Source organism: Lathyrus oleraceus, chromosome 5, assembly GCF_024323335.1.
Source record: "Lathyrus oleraceus cultivar Zhongwan6 chromosome 5, CAAS_Psat_ZW6_1.0, whole genome shotgun sequence".
Lineage (NCBI taxonomy): Eukaryota > Viridiplantae > Streptophyta > Magnoliopsida > Fabales > Fabaceae > Lathyrus > Lathyrus oleraceus.
Genome location: NC_066583.1, coordinates 502,873,700 through 502,890,720, shown reverse-complemented (window position 1 = coordinate 502,890,720; position 17,021 = coordinate 502,873,700).

The following is a 17,021-nucleotide window of genomic DNA, read 5'->3' as shown; positions in this document are numbered from 1 at the left end:
GGGTCACTTTACCAAGCATTGTTGGTACAGGAAAGACAAGGGATCGACAAAAGGCAAGGGAGGACGAGCGATTGCACATCAAGATTCAAATGATTTTGATGATATGATGGTTTTGGCTGCAGTTGCAGATGCCCATGTGGAATCCAAGATCTGGTTCCTTGACTCAAGCTGCTCAAATCACATGACTGGTCGAAAAGTATGGTTGATAGATTTTGACAATTCAAAGAAGAGCAAGGTCAAATTTGCTGATAATAGCTCGTTGCAGACTGAAGGTAATGGCAATATAGTTATTCAAAGGAGTAATGAAGCGAAACCTTTGATCAAAGATGTACACTATATCCCTGGAATGAAGTACAATCTGCTAAGTGTTGGACAACTGGTCGAAAAGGGGTTCTCAGTGGTTAAGAATGATGGAGCCTTAGAAATTTTCGACATCCAGAATGACTTGGTCATGAAATCTCCTCTGTTGAAGAATAGAACATTTAAGACCATGATTAGTTCGATAGAGGTACAATGTCTGAAAATAGTTGTCGACCATAAAAATAGTTGGTTGTGGCATATGAGGTTTGATCATCTGAATTTTAGGTCGCTCAATCAATTTATCACTCAAGATATGGTAACTGGTATACCAAGTCTTGAGATGCCCGACAAACTCTGTGAAGGTTGTCTAGTCGCAAAGCAGTCCAGAAAGTCTTTCGTTTCGACTATGCCAATGAGATCCTCCTGCATACTCGAAGTTGTACATTCAGATGTATGTGGTCCTTTTGAGGAGCATACCATTGGTGAAAATAGATAGTTTGTTTCGTTTATCGACGAGTTTAGTCGAAATCTATGGATCTATATGATCGAGAAAAAGGATGAAGTATTCGAAATATTTAAGAGATTCAAAATGCTTGTCGAAAACCAGAGTGAAAAGAAGATCAAGGTGCTGTGAATAGATGGAGGTGGCAAATACACATCCAAGATATTTGAAGCATTATATGCAGAACATGGTATTGATCATGAGGTAACTACTCCTTATACTCCTCAACATAATAAAATAGCAGAAAGAAGAAACATGATCATATTGGACATGGAGAGCTGCATGCTAAAGCAGAAGAATTTGCCAAAACCCTTATAGGGTGAAGTTGTTTCGGTTGTTGTTTATATAGTGAACATGTGCCCTATCAAGAAGCCGAAGAACGGGTTCCTGAAGAAGTGTGAAGTGGAAAACGACCATCAGTGAGTCATCTGAAGGTGTTTGGCTCTATGTGTTACAAGTATGTTCCTAATGCAAGAAGAATGAAGCTTGATAAAAAGAGTGAAGCTATAACTTTGGTAGGATATTATAAGATTGGAGTATACAGGTTGTTCAATTCAATTAATCTGAATATTATGATTAGTCGAAATATTATGCTTGATGAAAATTCTACCTAGGATTGGAATTCTAGTAATGCAATTGACAAGCCATTGATGAGCTATGATTTCGACAAAGCAAGTAATGATGTCAAAGTCGAAGATACTATCGATATTCCAGTTGAAGTCGAAATTGTTACTGACATACCCGACATAGTCAAAGTCGTAGATGTTATGGCTAGCACAAGTCAAAGAACTCAAAGAACTAGAGCTCGTACAACAAGACTTCAAGACTATAAAGTGGTTGGTGATGATGAAGTCACAACAGATGGATAACTAGTTCATTTTGATTTACTTGCAAGTGTTGAACCAATCAACTATAGTGGGGATTTAAATAATATGAAGTGGAAGTCTTCTATGGTCGAAGAGTTATAAGCAATAGAAAGAAATAACACACGGGAGTTGGTCGAATTGTCAACGCATACAAAAGCTATCGAAGTGAAGTAGGTGTTCAAGTTGAATCACAATGTTGATGGATCGATAGCAAGACATAAGGCGATATTGGTAGCTCAAGGATTTCTCCAGCGAGTAGGACTTGACTACTTTGAAGTTTTTGCACATGTCGCAAGATTGGAAATTGTTCAATTAGTGGTAGCCTTGGCATGTAAGCAAGGTTGGTAGACATTTCACAGAGATGTGAAATAAACATTTTTGAATGGTCCCTTAGATGAAGAGTTGTATGTCACACAACCTCCTAGGTTTTTGATTCAGGAGGAAGCAAGGAAAGTATACAAGTTTCACAAAGTGCTATATGGTCTCAAGCAAGCACCTAGAGCATGGAACAAGAAGATCGACTCATACTTGGTCGAATTGGGATTCGTCAAATGCAAATATGAGTATGGTGTCTATGTTCAAGTTGTGGCACAAGATATAACAATCATCTTCTTATATGTCAATGACTTGCTAGTAACTGGAAATAACTTGAAGAACTTGTCAAAGTTCAAAGAGCTGATGAAGAAGGAATTTGAAATGTCGAATCTGAGAAAGTTGTCATACTTCCAAGGCATGGAATTTCAAATATCGAAGCAAGGTATGGTTCTACGTTAAAGAAAGTATGTTAATGAGATATTCAAGTGATTCAAGATGGATGATTTGACTCATGCATCTTCGTCTATCAAACCATTATTTGAACTTGGAGAAGCATGGAGAGGAAGACATAGTCGATGCAACTTTGTTCAAACAAATTGTCGGATCTCTGAGATATGTGTGCAACAGTCGACCTGCTATATGTTTTCCAGTCGAATTAGTGAGCAGATATATGAGTGAACCAAGGGTGTCATACATGAAGGATGTGTAAGACCCCAATTTTGAACCTAAGATCCCTCATGGCATCATAACATTGCATTTGCATTGCCTCAAGGATCTTTAGCATCTTGGTTCCCTTTGCCTTTGGGTGGGACTCCTTGTGATTGGTTTGAGATCACCAAGCATGCTTGAATTATACATCATTGTTTCTCTTACTTTTGTTTACTAACCAAAAGCACAAAAATGTGTCACTAACATCTTTTCTTTGAAGCTTGAGTATCATCCAAGACACTTTGTGGATTCTATTTAGATGATCAGTCAACACAAGGGAATGACTTGAGATACTTCCAACAGGTTCAAATGAGGTCTATTCACCATTATGAATGCTAGTCCTGAAGGAGCAAGAATATGTTCCTAAGTTGTCATGCTCGCTAGGCGAGCAGAATGGTTCGCCTAGCGAACCTTGAACTGTCATGCTCGCCCAGCGAGCAGATCCTTCGCTAGGCGAAGAGCGCGCATTTCAGAAAATAACAGAAAGTTCTGGGCTTGAGTTACCCTCATCTGAGCCCACCAAGCTACCAATATCAGGCTATAAATACTAGAGCTTTCATTGAAACAAAACCTGGACAGAAAAGGGGAGAAAAAGAGACAGAAAGACAAAGAGGCAGAGAAGAGCCATAGGAACTAATCTGCAGCAACCTCCAAACAGCTCTGAAAAGTTCACTCTGACTCACACACTTTTTCGCCTCCGCCTCCCGCAAACCCTAACATTGCTTTGCAAACCCAGCCGTGCCATTCGAGCTTAATCGATCTCTCCAATCAGGTTTGCCCTTATTCCCATTACCTTTATGCTTCCAATTTGAATGCTCTGAATGTATGAGGTATGATGGATGAATTTCATTATGTTTTCGCCCACGGGTTTAGATATATAAACAATGCCTTGAATGCTTAACCGTTTAATTTCTAAAGTGTGTTCCATAGGGTTTGAGGTTTCCGAAACCACGATGTTATCAATGGAGGATCCAAAACCCGCAGGCGTTCGCTAGCCGCCTCGCTAGGCGAGCATGTAGCGAAGCTTCGCTAGTCCTTCGCTAGGTGAAGCAGTAGCGAGCGTGACAGTAACTGATTTTTTCTGTTCGTTCTAATCTGACTTTTGTGTTTGTAATGCCATTGTTTTCTCCTGACCCCATCTTGTTACTCTAACCTTTTTTATTGAGTTTTTGTGAGGGCTCACATGACTCTTGCAGGGATAGTTTATTTGGTGTTCCACTTTATTTGTGGGATACCATTTGGGAGATCTATTCCGATTACCTGTACTGACTTGTTGCCTTGTTGGCACGTTTACTTTATGCATGTTTGTTTTGCAGGGTGTGATCGTATCTCCATAGGTAGCGCGGTTCCTTCGTCTAGGACTGCCTTTTTGCCCTTTTGCATCCCAAAACCCAAACCAATTCATTGATTTTTCTTCTCCTAAGAACACGTTAACTCCTTCTACTACAGGAGAGTAAGTCTCCAAAGATCGAGCATCCGGTAGATTGCGTAGTAACGTCGTTCAACCCTTACCCCGTAGGTAGTCGAACTACGTTTTGCTCTGATTTTCATCCTAGATGAGATACGTAGGCATAAGGCGCGATGTCTTAGCGAGCACGCTCATCTTTAACGCATAGGTAGCCGAGCTACGAAGACTCTGATTCTCCCATTCAGATGAGATACGTATGCAGTGGATGCGACATCCGTGCGAGTCATTTTCTTTTGACCTTTCTTTTAGTAAGTAGTACATTAGATAAACATACACGCTTTTCTCATCCCTTCAATCATGTTTGCACAAATAAATTTTCAAAAAAAAAAACAACAACCTTTGCAACAAATGTGAAAAGGGCTCCCTAGGAGTACCTAGGATGCTTTGGGTGCCTAATACCTTCCCATTGCATAACCAACCCCCTTACCCAGATCTCTGACATTTTTACTAGTTTTTGATTCGATAAAACTTTTAGGTTTTTGTTCGCTTTCTAACCATTCCTTTGGATAAATAGAAGTGTTGTGGCGACTCGACTTGTATGATTTACCTTGGATTTAGTCAATATCTCTAATGGTAATGAATACCCCGCTACAGAAAAGTGGCGACTCTGCTGGGGAAAACAATTTGCCTAGTGGGTTTTGCCTACTTTTCATATTTGTTGTATTGTATATTTTTCTTTGTGTGACATATTTTTGTGCAATTTGGGATTACTGTATTGTATGTAATGATTGAATTGCTTGAATATTAATTCCTTGTATGCTTGGTGATCTTTGTGAGATGAGTTCTATACCCGAACTCGAGTGCACTTAGGATAGGAGAATGGCATAGTCTTGTCGGCTTATGTGGAGTTATTCCTTAGCAAGTTGACTTGCAAGTCCATTCACTTGGTGGAGGTTATGTTGGGATCAATAATGTCACACAAGTAAGTTGTGGTTAGACATTACTCTTTCCAATATAGACCTTAGAAGCCAAGGACCTTAGTTTACCAAGCCCATCTTGGCCTATTCTTAGGATGTAGTGCGAAAGTCGTTCAAGTGTAAGATTTGATACGATTGTTACGCGATACTACACTCATAAGAGTCTCTCTTGAGAATATTTTCGGAATACGAGTAGTCGTTTCTCCAATAATATCCGAAAGATGGGATGATGGCTATGGGAACCTCTTGTAGAACATGTTTGGCAGGTTTAAACCCTAGTACACTCCCTTTTGGGTGGTTCTTAACCTAACTCCATGCTCGTGACTTACAACAAACCCTTGATTCATGGTTGATCCGTTCATGAATCCTTAATATCAATGGAACTTGGGTGTTGATAAGGTGCAAACCATAATCCACCAGAATGGATGGTTAATATTAAGGATAACATGATCCATCCCATGACCTTTGTTTGGTGTGCTTTGCTTGATCCTTGAGTGTGATTGTTGCATTCATGCATTCATGCACCCATTTGCATTCATATCATCAATAATGAAGAAAATTTTCGAGGAACTTAAGGGGTTTATTTGCAAGATTTTCAGACATGGAAAGACAAAGAAGGAATACAAAGAAGTACAGCTTCAGGCAACCAGATTTGGAAGAGTTAAGGAATTTGACATCTTATGTATTAGATCCCTTGGGTTTCAAAGCTCGTTTTGGGAAGCTTCTTCCTCTTCTGACTACTCAGGTGGATGAAGGATTGATGAGTGTATTGGTGCAGTTTTATGATCCCTTGTACCATTGCTTCACGTTTCCGGATTTCCAGCTTTTGCCTACCCTTGAGGAGTATGCTTACCTTGTGGGTATACCTATTCTAGACCAGTTGTCGTTCAGTGGCTTGGAGAGTATTCCTATTTCTCAAGAGATAGCAGATATGTTACACATAGATGAATCTCTGGTTGATGCTCATATGACTACCAAAGGTGGAATTCAGGGTCTCCCTTCTGAGTTCCTCATTGCTCAAGCTACTATATATGGGAAGGCCATGAGTGAGGATGCCTTTGAAGCCATATTTGTACTTCTCATCTATGGATTGGTATTGTTCCCCAACATCGACAAGTTTGTGGATGTGAATGCTATCAGGATTTTCTCTACTCTTAATCCCATTCCGACTCTGTTGGGCGATACCTACTTCTCTTTGCATATGAGGAATTCAAAGGGTGGTGGCGCCATTGTGTGTTGTTTGCCTCTGTTGTATAAGTGGTTTATTTCTCACTTACCTCAGACGGTCGCTTTCAAGGAGAACAAGGAATGTCTACGGTGGTCCACGAGACTTATGTCTCTCACTAATGATGATATCTCTTGGTATAATCGTGCGTATGATGGTGTGCAGATTATTGACTCTTGAGGCGAATTCTCCAATGCACCTCTTCTTGGTACATGTGGTGGGATTAACTACAATCCTGTTTTGGCACGTCGGCAGCTTGGGTTCCCCTTAAAGGATAAACCCAATAACATTCTGTTAGAGGGTGTATTCTTTAAGGATGGTAAAGATCCCCAAGGCTTGAAAGCTAGGATGGTCCGCGCTTGGCGCAAGATTCATAGGAAATGAAGGAAAGAGTTGGGTCCTAAGAATTGCATCGCTTTGGAGCCTTACACTGTTTGGGTTAGGAAGAGGGCGTCTGAGTATCTCATGCCTTACGAGTATCCAAGACCTACACCTGTGGTTATGGCTGGGCCTTCAACCCTCCCTAATCAAGGAGTAGAGGAGTTGAGAGACGAAGACCGTTCACGTGCCTAGATCCGTGAACGTGAGGAGTTGCTTCAGCAGATTAAGGAGAAGGATGCGTTGATTGAGTTTCTTGAGCATCAGGTTATTGATGACCCTGATGATGTATGGACTTCTCTACTTCCTCAGTCTTCTAAGTTCTGGAAGAGGAGGTATGATCGACTCGCCAAAGAGAAGGCCGATATGGAGGCAGCCTACGAGAGGGAGGTGAAGAGGCTTCGTGCATCTTATCTTCCTGTGTCTCGAGCTTTAGATGATTGTTTCTAGGGATCCATAAGACGATTATTTTCCTTTTCTCTTGTATATGATTGACGATGCTGCACTTCTTTTCCCTGATATTATTTGATGAGATATTTCCATATGTGATAAAATGATTAAAATTTCCAAAATTTGCAAATAAAACTCTAAAGTTCCTTTGAAATAAAAAACAAATCATATGCATAAGCATTGCATGCATCATATGCATAAGCAGGTTTTGTTTCCGGTCCATTGCCCTGTGGTCTAACTCTGTGTCCTTCATTTATTTTGAAGACAAGCTGACTCATCGGTACTACACTAGAGCCAACATTTCAAGACTGAGGGATCACTTAGAACACCAGAAATTGAAATTTGTGAAAAACAAGAAGCTGGTGGTGGTAGGGGGAGAAATGGCTCTCCTGGTTAGCCACTTGTCTTCCTTCTCTTATATAGATTCTGAGGTTGAAATTGGAACTCCTTTCCAAGCTTTATCTATAGCTGAGCCTATTGAGAAGAGAAATCCTTCATTTACTTCCTACAAAGATGCAAAGTTGGCCATTGAGCGTGGTGCAACCACTGGTTTAGGAAAAATGATTGAGTTAGAAGACAACGAGTCCCGGGCTGGCATAGGTTTTTCTTCTGGTACTTTCAACAAGCAAGGGTTATTCAAGAGTGGAGGTTTCATCCACACTGGTCTAGATGAGGAGGCTGCTGCCGTTTTAGAAGAAGATACAAAGGATTCTGGCAATTTCATCATCCCTGGAGGGGTCTGCAACAATTGGGTCGCTGTGGATATTCCAACAGTTGTCCATAAGTCAACGTAATGATCACTTTGTTTAAAAACCCTTCTCCCATGCCAAAAGGAGGAGTGATGACATTGATGGCGCATAAAAACAATGATATTTTCATTCAATAAATTCATGTTAAATGTTTGTTTTTCCATTTATTTTCCCTTTTCGCTTTTGCATGAAATTGGTGATCACATAAAACCTCAAAATGGAATAAAATCAATCTTTTCATCTGCATAATGATTTGCCTTGTTTGAATTCTAAATCTTTTCATATCCAAAATCATTATGTAGGTTGATTTCTAGACCCATTGAACATACCTAACACCATCTCCCAATTTTGAATTCCCTGTATTTGAGGCAGAGGAAGATGATGTGGAAGAAATTCCTGACGAGATCACCCGACTACTTGAGCATGAAGAGAAGATCATTCAACCGCATCTTGAGAATCTGGAAATAGTCAACTTGGGGTCTGAAGATTGTGTGCGAGAGGTAAAAATTGGGGCACTCCTGGAAGAATCTGTTAAGAAGGGGTTGATTAAATTGCTACGAGAATATGTTGACGTCTTTGCCTGGTCATATGAAGACATGCCTAGTCTAGATACTGATATTGTGCAACATTTCCTACCTTTAAAGCCTGAGTGCGTGCCTGTGAAGCAGAAACTCAGAAGAACTCATCCTGATATGGCAGTGAAGATCAAAGAGGAAGTTCAGAAGCAAATTGATGCGGGGTTTCTGGTGACTTCTACATATCCTCAATGGGTGGCCAATATTGTGCCCGTGCCTAAGAAAGATGGAAAATTCCGAATGTGTGTGGACTATAGAGACTTGAATAAAGCTAGTCCGAAAGATGATTTCCCTCTACCACATATTGATATGTTGGTAGACAATACAGCTAAATTCAATATCTTCTCGTTTATGGATGGATTTTCCGGATATAATCAGATTAAAATGGCACCAGAGGATATGGAGAAGACAACATTCATCACACCTTGGGGAACATTTTGTTATCGAGTGATGCCCTTCGGTTTGAAGAACGCCGGAGCCACGTATCAACGAGCTATGACCACCTTGTTTCATGATATGATGCACAAGGAGATTGAGGTATATGTTGACAATATGATTGCTAAGTCAAGAATGGAAGTTGAACATGTAGAGCATTTGTTGAAGCTTTTCCAGCGTTTGAAGAAATATAAGCTTCGTCTGAATCCCAACAAGTGTATATTTGGAGTCCGTTCTGGCAAGTTATTGGGCTTTATTGTCAGTGAGAGAGGTATTGAGGTTGATCCTGCAAAGGTCCAAGCAATACAAGAGATGCCTACGCCCAGAACTGAGAAGCAAGTCCGAGGTTTTCTTGGCCGCTTGAATTATATCTCCAGATTCATATCCCACATGACTGCCACATGTGCGCCTATATTCAAGCTCCTCCGGAAAGATCAGTCCCATGATTGGACCGAGGATTGCCAGAAAGCTTTCGACAGTATTAAAGAATATCTGTCTGAGCCTCCGATTCTGTCTCCGCCTGTAGAGGGAAGACCTTTGATCATGTATCTGACTGTTCTTGAAGATTCTATGGGTTGTGTCCTTGGCCAGCAAGATGAATCAGGGAAGAAAGAGTATGCTATCTACTACTTGAGTAAGAAGTTCACCGATTGTGAGTCTCGATATTCAAAGCTTGAGAAGACATGCTGTGCTTTGGTTTGGGCCGCTAAGCGCTTACGTCAGTATATGTTGAACCATACCACTTGGTTGATATCCAGAATGGACCTAATCAAGTATATATTTGAGAAGCCTGCTTAAACTAGAAGGATTGCCCGTTGGCAGATGTTGTTGTCTGAGTATGATATTGAGTATCGAGCTCAGAAAGCTATTAAAGGTAGTATTTTGGCTGACCACTTGGCACATCAACCAATTGAAGATTATCAGTCAGTTCAGTATGACTTCCCGGATGAGGAAATTCTGTATTTGAAAGTAAAAGATTGCGATGAGCCTACACTTGATGAAGGGCCAGAGCCTGGTTCCAGATGGAGTATGGTGTTTGATGGCGCTGTAAATCAGTATGGAAATGGTATTGGGGCCGTGATTATTACTCCTCAGGGCGCGCATATTCCTTTTACAGCAAGGCTAACTTTCAAATGCACGAATAATTTGGCTGAGTATGAGGCCTGTATTATGGGATTGGAGGAATGTATTGATCTAAGGATCAAGCATCTTGATGTATATGGTGATTCGACCCTCGTTGTTAATCAGATTAAGGGTGAATGGGAAACGAATCAGCCTGGCCTCATTCCATACAGAGATTATGCGAGGAGGATTTCAACGTTCTTTACTGAGGTTGACTTCCATCATATTTCTCGAGATGAGAATCGGATGGCAGATGCTCTTGCTACGATTGCTTCAATGATTGTGGTTAAACTGTGGAATGAAGTCCCCAATATCATCGTGATGCGCTTGGACAGACCAGCTCATGTGTTTGCGGTAGAAGAGGTGAAAGATGATAAGCCATGGTATTATGACATCAAGTGTTTCCTTCAGAACCAGGTCTACCCGCCTGGGGCATCTGTGAAAGATAGAAAGACTTTGAGGAGATTGTCGGGAAGTTTCTACCTCAATGGCGAAGTGCTTTATAAGAGGAATTTTGACATGGTTCTGCTCAGATGCGTGGATAGACACGAAGCAGACCTGTTGATGACTGAGGTCCATGAGGGTTCATTTGGTACTCATTCCGATGGACATGCCATGGCTAGAAAGATGTTGAGAGCAGGCTACTATTGGCTGACAATGGAGTCTGACTGCTGCAAATTTGTGAAGAAATGCCACAAGTGTCAGATTTATGCTGATAAGATTCATATTCCCCCGACACTTTTGAATGTGATCTCATCACCATGGCCTTTCTCCATGTGGGGAATTGACATGATTGGCATGATAGAGCCGAAAGCGTCCAATGGACACAGATTTATTCTCGTAGCAATTGATTACTTCACCAAATGGGTTGAAGTGGAGTCATATGCAAATGTGACCAGGCAGGTGGTAGTGAAGTTTATCAAGAATCAGCTTATATGCCGTTATGGTGTGCCAGATAAGATCATTACTGATAATGGATCTAACTTGAATAACAAAATGATGAAAGAGCTGTGTAGTGAGTTCAAGATCGCGCATCATAATTCTTCTCCTTACAGACCCAAGATGAATGGGGTTGTTGAAGTTGCTAATAAGAACATCAAGAAGATTATCCAGAAGATGGTTGTCACGTATAAGGATTGGCATGAGATGTTGCCATTCGCTTTGCATGGCTATTGTACATCTGTCCGCACTTCAACAGGGGCAACCCATTTCTCTCTTGTTTATGGCATGGAGGCTATACTCCCAGTAGAGGTGGAGATCCCATCAATGAGAGTCTTGATGGAGGCCAAGTTGACTGATGCTGAATGGGTTCAGAGTCGTTATGACCAGCTAAACTTGATTGAAGGGAAGAGATTGACTGCCATGTGCCACGGTCAGTTATATCAGCAAAGGATGAAGAAAGCTTTTGATAAGAAGGTCAAGCCTCGTGTGTTCCGATAAGGCGACCTTGTGCTCAAGAAAGTCTTGTCTTTCGCACCCGATTCCAGGGGCAAGTGGACTCCAAACTATGAGGGTCCGTATGTTGTTAAGAGAGCCTTTTCAGGCGGTGCTTTGATACTTACAACTATGGATGGGGAGGATTTCACTCGTCCTGTGAATTCAGATGCAGTCAAAAAATACTTCGCCTAAAAAATAAAAACTGAATAGCTCGCTAAGTTGAAAACCCGAAAGGGAGGCTTAGGCAAAAATGAGCGTCTCGGTGGATTGAAAACCCGAAAGGGCGGTCCAGGAAAAAGTTAGAGACATGAAAAATGAATATAGGTATCCCGCTAGATTGAGTACCTCATCCTGGGGCAATCTAGGCAAAAATTAGGGATTTGGCAAGTAACTGCATCCTGACAAGACTTTGTTCTACAACTGTCGTCCGTCAGAGATCCTTGCTCATTATCAGCCAAAGCTTCAAATACATTGGATTCAGAATTGGTGGAGAAATGGTCATTATGTTCAATGTAGCCATTTTCCAATATATATCACCAATTTCAAATTTGTAAAGATCTATGGAGTCTTGCCATTCGCAGACTACCATTCTATCAAATAAATTTGAGCCTTTTATCCAATTATTGGCACTCTTATCTGTTTCTATTCAACAAATGTTTTGCATGTTTTAAATTGAGAAAATATCATTGTTTTGAAAAATGAATTTTCATAACTTATTTTCAAACAAAGTGAACATTCACAATGACAAAAAGATACTTAGGAGATCCTCAGTGCTCTCCCAAGGGTGATACGATCCCCAACAGGGTAAGATTTTTGTCCATAATCCTGGCATGACTGTATCTCCTCCCTCCGGAACCCCTTGTGGTTTATCCTACCAAGTGGATTGCTTGTTGAGAGTCACCTTTCTTCCCTTCAGCAGAGTAGCAATCTTTCTTCCTCAGCAGCTTGGATCTCTTTGGGCAAGAGCAGTATTTGGTGGTTGATCCCGATAAATCCTTTATCTCCTCGGATAGATTCCCCAGTAGAGTTGTTGGTGTGGTGGACCTTGTCTGTGATAACTCTCGTCCCCAACTGGAATGATTGATGATTCATCCCTTGCAGAGTTCTTTGCTTCCTGGTATCTCTGATCCCCAGCAGATTGGATACTCCCCGATGAACTTGGCTTTCTCTCTTGAGATGTAGTACCGGGTGGTTGATTCCTGGACCTGGTTGTGTTAGACATGTCTGTCTGTCAGCATACATCATACATAAACCACGCATATTCATGCATAATTATAACATTCAGATATTCATGTTGCATTCTTTGCCATATATCGTTGTTTGCTGTCTCCTGCTATTTGGTGATATACTTCCCCAAGCAGACGTGTGTGTCTGATCTCTCCATATAGAGTCAGCTCCATAAGCAGAAAGCGTCTATCCTTTCTTCCATATTCCCCACCGGGTTATATCCTCGTGGATGTTGATTGTTTTTGTTCCTTCCCAACACATATACTGGGATGGTTTTCCCCATTGAGCTATATCCTCACCGGGACAAGTCTTGATTTGGTGTGTCTATCTAGTTTGATCCTAGATCGGTCTCTTGAGACTCTTTTCCTGTTTCCCCGTGGTAAATGAATAATTGCTCAATAATTAGTAATTATTATCCCCGACGGAGTCTGTATTTCTCTACCCTCATACCGGTAGTTGTAAACCCTATTTCTTCCCTTTTTGCAGAGTAACTATTTTTGCTCATCTTTAATTGGTGACAGTTATCTTCATCCGGTGATGATATCCCCTCATCTGCTTGGATAATTGCCCTGATTACGCAATTTATCCCCAGCGGGTCATCGCTCGTCTACCCTGTTGTTGTTGGTAACAATTGTTTCTCTCCTGAATTGGTCATCATTATATACCTAGTTTCGGTATCCCGATGCCTTTTCTTGTCGGTCGATTTATCCTTTATTAACCCAGTAACCGGTTGTGGATAATCGTCCATGCGAGTATATTATCTACGTTCTGACGATAATAGATAGTATATCTCATGCACTCTCGGGTCTGAAGCCTTTTGTTCTTCCCAAGTTGAGTAAGATTCGTATCCCCTTTGTGGAGTCGAATATCCATCATGTAATCAAGTTTGCTTTTAGCCCTCTTTTGGATGATGAGTGTTTTGGGAGTATTCCCCAATTCACGCCTTGGTTGGTCACCTATTATATGCCCAGTAACCGGTATCCCTGGTGTTCCTTCCTCTCTGCTCCCTATTATGACTTTTTGTCCCCTGTGGAGTCAGAATCCCTGAGTTGAAGTATACCTTTTAGGTTTTCCTCAGACGTTTTGAAGTTTTGATATCTCTCACCCTTATACCGGTCATGGATATTCATCTCTTCCTGAGCATGTTGTATCTCTCACCCTCATACCTGGCGTTCAGATCACATGTCTCCTTGAGCTTATTACCTAGTAACCGGTAATACCTCGTCCCGCTGCTTCCCCAGGAGTGTCCTTGTGGACATCCCCAGCGAAGTCCCTTAGTGGATTGTTTTCATCCGGATTTTATCCGAAGTATCCGTTGTAGATAGTTTTTTTGCTGTATTGGCATATTCCCTAATACATGCATCTTTGAGTCAGCTCGAGTCTTTCCATTGGATCTTTTCCCTTTGGAATTCTGTTCCCCACGCTTTGAGTCGTGACCTGCTCGCGCATTTTTATCCCTTTTCTATCCCCAAGAGAGTCCCCAGGGTCTTGGTCCCATGGAGTGAATTGCTCATATGGATTATCAGTGACTTCTGATTTCTTTGCTTTTGTGAACACATATCTCCACAGAGTGCTACCATTTTTCATACCTACATTTGCATCATGAGGTCTCTTAGGGACCAAAATTCGTCTCTTTGTTATTATTTAAGCCCATTCTACCCCGTCGAGACGAAGATTTTAACCTTCACTTCTCCGGCTAGAATGACCTTAAATAGGGCCATCTGTAAGACCCCAATTTTGACCCTAAGATCCCTCATGGCATCATAACATTGCATTTGCATTGCCTCAAGGATCTTTAGCATCTTGGTTCCCTTTGCCTTTGGGTGGGACTCCTTGTGATTGGTTTGAGATCACCAAGCATGTTTGAATTATACATCATTGTTTCTCTTACTTTTGTTTACTAACCAAAAGCACAAAAATGTGTCACTAACATCTTTTGTTTGAAGCTTGAGTATCATCCAAGACACTTTGTGGGTTCTATTTAGATGATCAGTCAACATAAGGGAATGGCTTGAGATACTTCCAACAGGTTCAAATGAGGTCTATTCACCATTCTGAATGCTAGTCCTGAAGGAGCAAGAATCTGTTCCTAAGTTGTCATGCTCGCTAGGCGAGCAGAATGGTTCACCTAGCGAACCTTGAACTGTCATGCTCGCCCAGCGAGCAGATCCTTCGCTAGGCGAAGAGCGCGCATTTCAGAAAATAACAGAAAGTTTTGGGCTTGAGTTACCCTCATCTGAGCCCACCAAGCTACCAATATCAGGCTATAAATACTAGAGCTTTCATTGAAACAAAACCTGGACAGAAAAGGGGAGAAAAAGAGACAGAAAGACAAAGAGGCAGAGAAGAGCCATAGGAACTAATCTGCAGCAACCTCCAAACAGCTCTGAAAAGTTCACTCTGACTCACACACTTTTTCGCCTCCGCCTCCCGCAAACCCTAACATTGCTTTGCAAACCCAGCCGTGCCATTCGAGCTTAATCGATCTCTCCAATCAGGTTTGCCCTTATTCCCATTACCTTTATGCTTCCAATTTGAATGCTCTGAATGTATGAGGTATGATGGATGAATTTCATTATGTTTTCGCCCACGGGTTTAGATATATAAACAATGCCTTGAATGCTTAACCGTTTAATTTCTGAAGTGTGTGCCATAGGGTTTGAGGTTTCCGAAACCATGCTGTTATCAATGGAGGATCCAAAACCCGCAGGCGTTCGCTAGCCGCCTCGCTAGGCGAGCATGTAGCGAAGCTTCTCTAGTCCTTCGCTAGGTGAAGCAGTAGCGAGCGTGACAGTAACTGATTTTTTCTGTTCGTTCTAATCTGACTTTTGTGTTTGTAATGCCATTGTTTTCTCCTGACCCCATCTTGTTACTCTAACCGTTTTTTGTTGAGTTTTTGTGAGGGCTCACATGACTCTTGCAGGGATAGTTTGTTTGGTGTTCCACTTTATTTGTGGGATACCATTTGGGAGATCTATTCCGATTACCTGTACTGACTTGTTGCCTTGTTGGCACGTTTACTTTATGCATGTTTGTTTTGCAGGGTGTGATCGTATCTCCATAGGTAGCGCGGTTCCTTCGTCTAGGACTGCCTTTTTGCCCTTTTGCATCCCAAAACCCAAACCAATTCATTGATTTTTCTTCTCCTAAGAACACGTTAACTCCTTCTACTACAGGCGAGTTAGTCTCCAAAGGTCGAGCATCCGGTAGATTGCGTAATAACGTCGTTCAACCCTTACCCCGTAGGTAGTCGAACTATGTTTTGCTCTGATTTTCATCCTAGATGAGATACGTAGGCATAAGGCGCGATGTCTTAGCGAGCACACTCCTCTTTAACCCATAGGTAGCCGAGCTACGAAGACTCTGATTCTCCTATTCAGATGAGATACGTATGCAGTGGATGCGACATCCGTGCGAGTCATTTTCTTTTGACCTTTCTTTTAGTAAGTAGTACATTAGATAAACATACACGCTTTTCTCATCCCTTCAATTATGTTTGCACAAATAAATTTTCAAAAAAAAAAAACAATAACCTTTGCAACAAATGTGAAAAGGGCTCCCTAGGAGTACCTAGGATGCTTTGGGTGCCTAATACCTTCCCATTGCATAACCAACCCCCTTACCCAGATCTCTGACATTTTTACTAGTTTTTGATTCGATAAAACTTTTAGGTTTTTGTTCGCTTTCAAACCATTCATTTGGATAAATAGAAGTGCGGTGGCGACTCGACTTGTATGATTTACCTTGGATTTAGTCAATATCTCTAATGGTAACGAATACCCCGCTACAGGATGTAAGAAGAATCTAGAGATACTTAAAAGGTTCGACACACTATGGAATTTTATTTTGACGAGACTCTGAAAGCAAATAAGCTATGATTACTTGTTATTCAGATGCTGATTGGTGTAGAGATAAAGAAGATCGAAAAAGCACTACTGAATATTTCTTTCAAGTCTTTGGTGCCCTGGTCTCATGGTGCTCGAGAAAGCAACTTGTGGTGGCGTTATCATCGCGTGGGGATGAATATATAGCAGAATCCTATGATGTGTGTCAAGCAATTTAGATAAGATATGTACTGGAAGAGATCGAGGTCGAAGTGAAGAAACCTCTGGTACTGCAGATCGATAACAAATTAGCCATAAATATTGCGAAGAATCCAGTTTTGCATGGAAGAAGTAAGCACATAGAAGCTATATTTCACTTCTTAAAGGAGAAGGTAAATCGAGGTGAACTTGAAGTAAGGCATTACTCAAGTTAAGCACAATTGGCCGACATTTTCACCAAAGGGTTGAAGGTCGACGGGTTCCTAACGTGAGAAAAAAATTAGGAATAATTCAGATCGACAAC